The 8,635-nt window shown below is 41.5% G+C and overlaps 1 pseudogene; it reads left to right on the forward strand.

The window, feature by feature from the left end:
• Positions 1–3,319: 3,319 nt before the first annotated feature.
• Positions 3,320–4,507, forward strand: LOC139926406 (uncharacterized; annotated as a pseudogene).
• The last annotated feature ends 4,128 nt before the right edge of the window (positions 4,508–8,635 follow it).

Here is an 8,635-nt window from a genome sequence, read left to right on the forward strand (position 1 = left end):
AAACAGTATCAGCCATCCCAATAGCCCTTTACTGTTCTGTTTCTGTGCTGCTAGCGGCTTGTTTCAAGCCAACAAGGCCAGCTGCCCCAATAAAGTGTGGCTCTGATCGGAGCTGAGAGCATTGTATATGGAGATTGGATCATGGGTGGCAGTATTTGGAGTTGAACCCTCTGGAGGTGTCATGGGCCTAATTCACATAACATCTGTGATGGGAGGTGCCTACTTAATAACCCCAATGATATGTGTAGGTTTCACTAGGTACAAGGGGGACATGTCCCCTCCACTTCAGGGAATTGCAAATTTGTGCCCCTCACTTTTCAAACTGTTATTTAGCAGTCTGTAAGATCAAATCATGCTCCTTTTCATTGTTTCCACAGATTGGTGTGCAGTCTACAGTCTGAAAGGGATGTATCTCAGTCATGCTTCCCATGAACATTGCCCAGTTACATTGCATGCTCTTATCATTTTTGTCAGAGTTCACTGAGAACGTCAAGACTACAATTAGTGAAAAGAGCATGTACCTCAGTGAGTGAACCTATATTACCTGTTCATACCAAAGTGCTGTGATAGCACAGTGCTGTTGTAACTAAGAGAATCATGGAACAAAATGTTTAACACACTCACACTCACACTTACTGAGCTGCTTCCTGGTATGTGCGTACCAGTCTTGAATTGGTTGATGCTTGTTTGACTTCTACCATACTGCATGGTGTACAAGCGCACACTGTATTTCCCTTATGCAGGGCCACCTAAACAGTGCATACCGTAATTCCCCTAGGCACTAAGCGTAACAAACAAATTAACAAACGAACAAACAAAAGCACAAGCACACACCTAGCTCTTAAAGAGGTGCTCCTTCCAAACACCTTATAAATTGAAAAGGCAGGAGCTGTATGTGCTGTATTTCTTTAGGAATGCTGAACAAAAGAAAAGAAAGAGACATAATGATGTGAGTACAGTAGTTGTTCCATTCATAATGGAACGCTTGGATTTCAAAAAGGTTGGTATTATTGATGTAGTCTGGTCTGATTTCACATTAGCTGCGGTTACATGAGACATATCTTTTTCATTCTGAATGAAATCACTCCGATTGAAGAGTCCCCCGCAAGTGTTCACATGAGCGCTAAATAAAAGAATCACATGGTGTGCGTTTACATGCTCCAACGTATGTAATCAGAATAAAAGTCTCTGACATGCACAAAATACAGAATCCAGCACATGGCAACATGGGCTTAGGTTTTTAAAAGATGGGCCTGGGTCGGGCGCTTGGCAGCATTATTGCTTTACTGCTGTTCTTTCTGATGAGCAACAGTTTTATCAGAACACACGACTCCAAAAGCGTCAAGTGACAAAAGTAAGCAGAACGAGTATAGACAGGCCAATCACAGAAAGCGATCGGAAAGAGTGTTTACATGACTAAATTTTATCCATCGAACAGATTTATTCTGATTGAGGTGGTTACATGAGGTATTTTTATTCTGATTGGGCCAGCATTCTGATTACTAGAAAGGCTCCATGTAGTGACTCTGCTTGCATGTCAGACACAAGGAGGAGAGCAGTGTGTTGGAGGCAGGCAGTAGCAGCATTCTGGTAAAAGATTAGGTGTGAAGGATTGTGGAAAATATTTTTTTGTGTAAAAGGTGTAAAAGATTAGGGTGATGTTTAGGTCTATAATGGCGTCAAAAAGATGCTTTTACATGTCAATATTAATTCAATATCTGCTTTCAGTAAGATTCAATATCTGCACTCATATCATATCAAAGGGAGATTATGGACATGATTTGATTTATAGTCCATCCAACTTTTCAAAAGGTTGTTTCACATGTCAACGCTGCAATGTAGTCTAATTTCATATTGACTTTGCTTTCATGTCAGACATGATGAGGAGAGGAGGCTGGTAGCAGCAGCAGCAGCAGCAGTAACAGCATTCTGGTACAGGCAGATTAAAATGGTGGTGTAAATGGGTAGGAGAGTCATGTTTATCTAGGTCTATGACAGAGTAAAAAAGATGCTTTCACATGGTTATTTTAGTTAAGGGAGAGGAGAGAGGGCAGGATGATGAAAATATGGGTAAATAGATGTATGGGGAGATAGCATACATCTGTTTACAGTTCAAGTAGAGTCAGTGTATGTTGGAGATAGATAAGGTAGGAAAGGGCATGAATAATGGATAAAGCAAGAATGGAAAAATAGATAGATGCAGGATGGAAGAAAAGATTAATGATTTACCAGTATACATCAAATTTAAACAGAAAGGAGGGTGACAGAGAGATGGCATTGATGGACGCAGGGATGGTAGATGGATGGATAAAAGAAGTCTGGTATTTACTGTATATTGTATTATTAACAAGAAAAACAACAAGCAGGTAATTCATGATAAGCTGTCACCTAATTGGCTCTATGAAACACCCAGTACAAAAGCCTGATTCAGCTTATTGGTTACTTAAAACAATGCATCCTGCTCCCATTACATAATTGTTAGCTCTTATTTTTTTGTCATACAGTCCTGCATACTGGGTTCATCATAGTTATCGTTAATGCAACTTTGGGAACAATAGATATACATAATGAAAAACAGCCAATCAGGAAAGAGGAACAGTCATTAGTCACCAATCAATAGGAACATCTCTCCTGAGTCTCAATGCGACTTTGCGACAAATAGATAGATGATCTTAAATGGGGCTTAAATGACATCACCAACCAACAGGAAACTCTTTCTTGAGTCCAATGAGCTGTCACACATTTAAGTGTGGTTTCAGAATCAATAGATATAGACGATCAAAAGCAGCCAATCAGGAAAGGGGGAGGGGGTTAAATGAAATCACCACTGCAAAAGAATTTCTCTGAGCCATCACTCATGTTGATGTGACTTTGGGATCAATAGAAATAGAAAATTAATAGGAAACTCTCCAGCGTCTGAGAGCCATCACTCTTGTTGGTGCAACTTTGGGATCAATAGATATAGACAATACAAAAAACAGCCAATTAGGAAAAGGGCAGGTGCATCAATGACATCTAATCAACACAAAACTCTGTTCTGAGTCTGACAAGCCGACACTCATGCCAGTGCAACTTTGAAATCAACATATAAACAGTTAAATATATCAGAGCAACTTGGAGATCAATAGATATACCGTAGATGATCAAAATAAAGCCAACCAGGAAAGGGGGAGGGGCTTAAATGGCATCACCTATCAATTCATAGTTTTCACGTGACGTCACATCCTTATAGGAACGCCCACCTGGAGGGCAAAACAAGGCTTTCTTCCGCTGCCTGCCAGTTATTTTTTTTACCAGGTTTGTTGTTTGTTTAGCCAAAATGCCGGATAGTTGTTGTTCAATCGGATGCACTAACCGACAAGGAGACAAGCCTGGGTTGTGCTTCTACAGAATCCCGTCCAAGAAAGAAAACCCAGAGAGGAGGAGATTGTGAATTTGTGCTATTAGACGTGTCTCCGTCCGACCATCAAAGTACACACGTCTTTGCAGCGAACATTTCATCAAAGGTAAGCTCAAGTAAACACTGAGTATTTAAATTATTGTATTTTTAGTCATTATATCTTTACGTAATCGTTCTGACATGGTTCGTCTTTGTGGACCGACGCAACCAACTCCAGTGGCCTTGACGAGTTACGCTCGCTAACAGCTAACGCTAGCTAAATATTAAGTTGTCTAAGTTAGTTAAGGGGAATGTTCATTTTCAGTCTGAAGAGTTAACAGCAGTTGTTGGAAGGGAGAGAGGGTTTTACCAGTCTGCAGGAATGATATCACAAACGTTACTAACGTTACTTCTAACTTGTTGGCATATGTTGGCCATAAACCCGCTTGTATCATTAACTTATAGGTACCAAATCTGATGACCCGTTGTCCCCTGACTGGGTTCCATCCGTCTTCTCGCACACACCAGCCACCAAGAAGAGGAAAAGGGAGAAAGACATGGAAAGGTATGAGCAGCACAGCAGAATGCAGAACAAGAGGGTGGAGGAGAAAAAGAAACAAGATGCAGTGGATGTCCTCCTAGAATTGTCATCAGTGCCAGGCGCTGAGCCTGCGCCACCTGCTGAGGCTGAGGATGAACAACAGTGTGACAACAAACCATGCAAGGAGAAGATTGCAAGATTACAAAGGGAATGCAATGACCTCAGGGAGGAAAACCATAGGCTGAAGGACATTATTAAATCAGGAACATTTGATGAACTGGTTTTTGAAAAAGATGTTGAAAAAGTGAAGGCAATGACTGGAATCCCCACATATTCCAAGTTACAAGTAGTTTTAACGTTTGTGATATCATTTCTGCAGACTGGTGCAAACCTCTCTCCCTTCCAACAACTGCTGTTAACTCTTATGAGGCTGAAAATGAACCTTCTCCTTTCATTGCTTGGTTGTATCTTTAAGATCTCAATTCCAACATTTAGAAGCACCATTGAAGTGTTGAATGCAAGGCTTGTTCCAGCACTTGTGTTTTGGCCAAATCGAGAAGATTGCTGTCAATGCCTATGCTATTTAGACAGGTCTTTCGTAAATGTGCCTGTATTACTGACTGCTTTGAGATTTTCATTGAAAAGCCTAGAGACCTAAGAGCAAGAGCACAGACATACTCAAAATACAAACATCACCATACCATGAAATATCTAATTAGCATAACGCCACAAGGAACAGTTTCTTTTATATCAAAAGGATGGGGTGGCAGAACATGAGACAAACACTTGACTGAAAGAAGTGGATTTTTGGATTGCCTCAACCCAGGTGATGTGATACTAGCTGATAGAGGGTTTGATGTGGCAGATTCAGTTGGTCTGTACAATGCACAAACGAGCTTAAGATCCCAGCTTTTACTAAAGGGAAAAAGCAACTGGGTCCAGTGGAATTGGAGTCCACATGAGGACTTGCATCGGTTAGGATCCATGTAGCGAGAGTTATCGGTGAGGCAAGGAATCGGTATACCATACTTCAAAGTACAATTGGAATTCAAATGTGTGAAGCTGAGCATCCTAAAGGTCTTACACCTCTAGATAAAATAGTCCATGTGTGCTGTGCACTGACAAATTTGGCTCCCTCAATTGTTCCTTTGGGTTAAACATTAGAAAAAAGTGTGTGTTACTGCACTATGAATTGAATTGAATTTTTAAATGAGTGGTGTCAATCTTTAAACAACTTCTATGAATGTATTGTCTTTTACAGATTCCTGATTTACACTCAAGTCTGTCTTCATTATGCAGGACAGGCACCTCACAGTAACAGCCCTTGCCTTCAGATGGTTTGGTGGTATCATGTGATGTTGCCAGAATAGGAGCTGTAAACACTTTTGCTACTAGCTCTGGAATGACACATTTCTGGACAAATGTGTGAACCTTTTCACACATGGTTTCAAAAAAGTCAGTATCAGGCAGAATTATCTCAATGTGGATTTCCCCTCTGCCTCCTTTCCCTGGTCCCCAGACCAAAGTCGCAGTAGCTTGCTTGTGTCAGATGAATTTGTGTCTGCACCTGATAGAAGTATTGATGGTCCCTCTTCAATGAAAGTTTACCCTCCACCTCTTGGAGACAAAACGTGCTATCCTGTTTGCTTTTCTCCATCAAAGTGCTATTCTGAAGGCTGCTGGGTGCCTTTACCTCCAACACACCCATGTCATGGCAGTCACATGTTAATATGCCGTCTGGGGATGCCCCTAACCATGGGTATTGAGGGTTGATGACCAGCCCTCCCTTCCTGACAGTGAGGTTGGTGTGGTGGCTCTCCATCATCTTGGTGTACTCCTCAACTATCTTTCCCTCATGTTCAGTGCCCCATCTAAAAACAGAAAAAATGTTGTACACCTTAAGTATCAAATGATAGTAATAAATGATAACCTCAACAATGTACACTGCTCATATCACAGTAACATTACTACTGTAAGGCATCATTCCAAATGACATCCTTATTAGCAGATGTGTTATTTATCTTGATCATTTGTATTTTAACAGCAAGGTGATAAGGTAAGTGGATGTAAATAAATCACAAAAGTGATAGGGAGGGAAACCACGGCAATGTGCAGAAAAGTTTTTAATACAGCCTTAAAATACTCATCTTTCAGTGTTGTAGGCTTATACAAAAACACAATGCCTTAAATCTACATGCAGACCACTTGCATAGCAATGTGTTTCGAGTTGCACTCTTTTTCAGGCAGCAACTCTTTTTGAGGCAGCAAAGATTGCTGCCTGAAAAAGAGTGCAACTCGAAACGTGTTGCTGTGCAAGTGGTCTGCATGTAGATTTAAGGCTTTGTGTTTTTGTATAAGCCTAAGTGTTGTGAAAGGAGTATTTTAAGGCTGTATTAAAAACTTTTCTGCACATTGCCGTGGTTTCCCTCCCCATCACTTTTGTGGTTACTTTTGGCCTATTTGAGAATCCTGATTTCTACTTTTTTGTGTGCTGCTTTCATCCAGTGTAAAGTGGATGTGAATACCTGAGAGAGTGTGGTGTGTTGTTGTTTGGGTCCTTGTAGGCCACAGGATAGCACAGTTTCTTCAGCAGGGAGACAGCTGGTTTGTCTGGGTCAGTGTGGCAGGCTGCTCGGATGTTTGAGGCAGTCACCCTTCCTGCCTTCTGGTCAAACCACATGGCACATTTTGATTGTAGTCTTGTCTCCTTTTCTATCACACAGCACTACAATTGAAAAAGGTTGAGTAACAAGTTTGTGATATGTGACAAATCTAAACAGTGATGAATTAACTTTTATTGAAAAAAATATTAGAAAAAGATGACTATTGAATTCTGTGGAGAACTTTGTTTTCTGCACTTGAACTATCCTAGTTACTTGTGCCTGGGACATTCCTGACATGCATGTCTTCAACCACATTTACTTACTGATGTAAAAATGTACATGTTCTTCTGTTATGCTCAACCCTGTAAAGACCTCTTCACTCTTTGCCTGCAGTTCTTGGCGTGACAGTGACCTGTACTGGGGCTTGTACATCTTGCTTAGGGATGCAGGAATGTTCAGTTGCACTGCCCGAGGTATGGACCTCTTTGCATGGCCAGGGACAACAGACAAAATGGAGCTTTTGACAGGTTCCTTTTCAGTGCTTTCTGATATATGTAGCATATTGTAGAATGCTGTGCATTCATCTGGGGTTGGAGGTGGAATCTTGGCAGGGGGGAGGTCACCACACCCATCAGCAGATCTCTTTCTCTGGGCCTTTGTGAAAGCTATCTGGCTCCCTTCTGCATACCCTACTGTCCTTATGGCTGCCATACTAGGCTCGTTCCAGTTACAGGCCTCATCAGTGCATGCAGTGCCACTCAGTTTGTTCACAGCTGCTAGCAAAGCATAGAGTATGGCACCTATATGCGAACACACTTCTCCTAACCCTGCCATACCAGTGCAGTGGCCAAATCGCACCAATCCCTCCTTCTCCACAGCAACCCAGGCTGTCAATGGTGGGTCATTTAAACTGTAGGAATGGTTTACCTGACATTGGATAAAAGTTTTGATTAGATTTATGTCATAAGACATCGTGTTAACCTAACCAATATTACTACCTTGTCACTACTGCCCTAGAATGCTGACTACAGTGACCCTGAAACTAACAACACCTGGGATCAACGTTAGGTAGTTAGCTAACGTTAGCTAACGTTAGCTAATTAGCACTCACCTTTGCTTTGACAATGAAGAATTTCTTGTCCTTCACTTCCCAAACGGCAGCATTATTGACCCATCCAGATCGAAAATACATATAACTGTCTGTACTTTTGTACGCTTTCATCCTGGCGGCAGTGTAAGGGGAGGGATTCTCCACAAGATATATAGTAAACATCGCCAAATTGTAGCTCTGGCAGGGACTTCACTGTTTTTAGTGATTAAAATACTGCAGCGGGTGCTGTATATGGATGGAATATGGAAGTGCCCAAAACTTGCAGTTTCTTTGTTTTTCTTCTTTTGAGAGGTGATCTTAATATTCGTGGCTTGAAACAGATGGAAAATTGACAGGCCTGTGCTGCAGTTCTACGGAGTGTCCAGTGTTGGCCGCCATGTTGGAACAGTGTTTTGCCCTCCAGGTCTCCGTGCCAGTCACGTGACTGAAAACTATGAATAGGATACTCACTCCCGAGTCCAAGGAGCCATGACACATGTTAATGTGTCATGGCTCTTGAGGCTGACAAACCATCACTCATGCCAATATGGGATCAATAGATATGGATGATAAAAAAAAAAACTGCACAAATTTTGTTCAAGTTTCTGAGACAGACTGACAGACAATGAAAAACAGCCAATTGGGAAAGAGAAAGGGGCTTAAATGACACCACTAATCAATTGGAAACTCTCTCCTGAGTCCGATGAAGTATCCCTCATGTCTTTGCAACTTCAGGAACAATAGACATAGTCGATCAAAAATCAGCCTTTCAGTAAAGCTGATGAGGAAGGCTTAAATGACATCACCAATTGATAGGACACTCACCCAAGTCCAACAAGCCATCACACATCTCAGTGCGGCTTCGGGATTGCTCTCCTGAGTCCGACAAGTTGTCACTCATCTAAATGCAACTTTTGGGATCAACAGATATCCATATATACATACCAGATATCAGCACAAAATTATTGCACAAATTATTGCTCCATTTTTTGGGGGTGGACTGACCGAATCCATGAAGTAGC

This window comes from Centroberyx gerrardi, chromosome 3, assembly GCF_048128805.1.
Source record: "Centroberyx gerrardi isolate f3 chromosome 3, fCenGer3.hap1.cur.20231027, whole genome shotgun sequence".
NCBI classification, from domain to species: Eukaryota; Metazoa; Chordata; class Actinopteri; order Beryciformes; family Berycidae; genus Centroberyx; species Centroberyx gerrardi.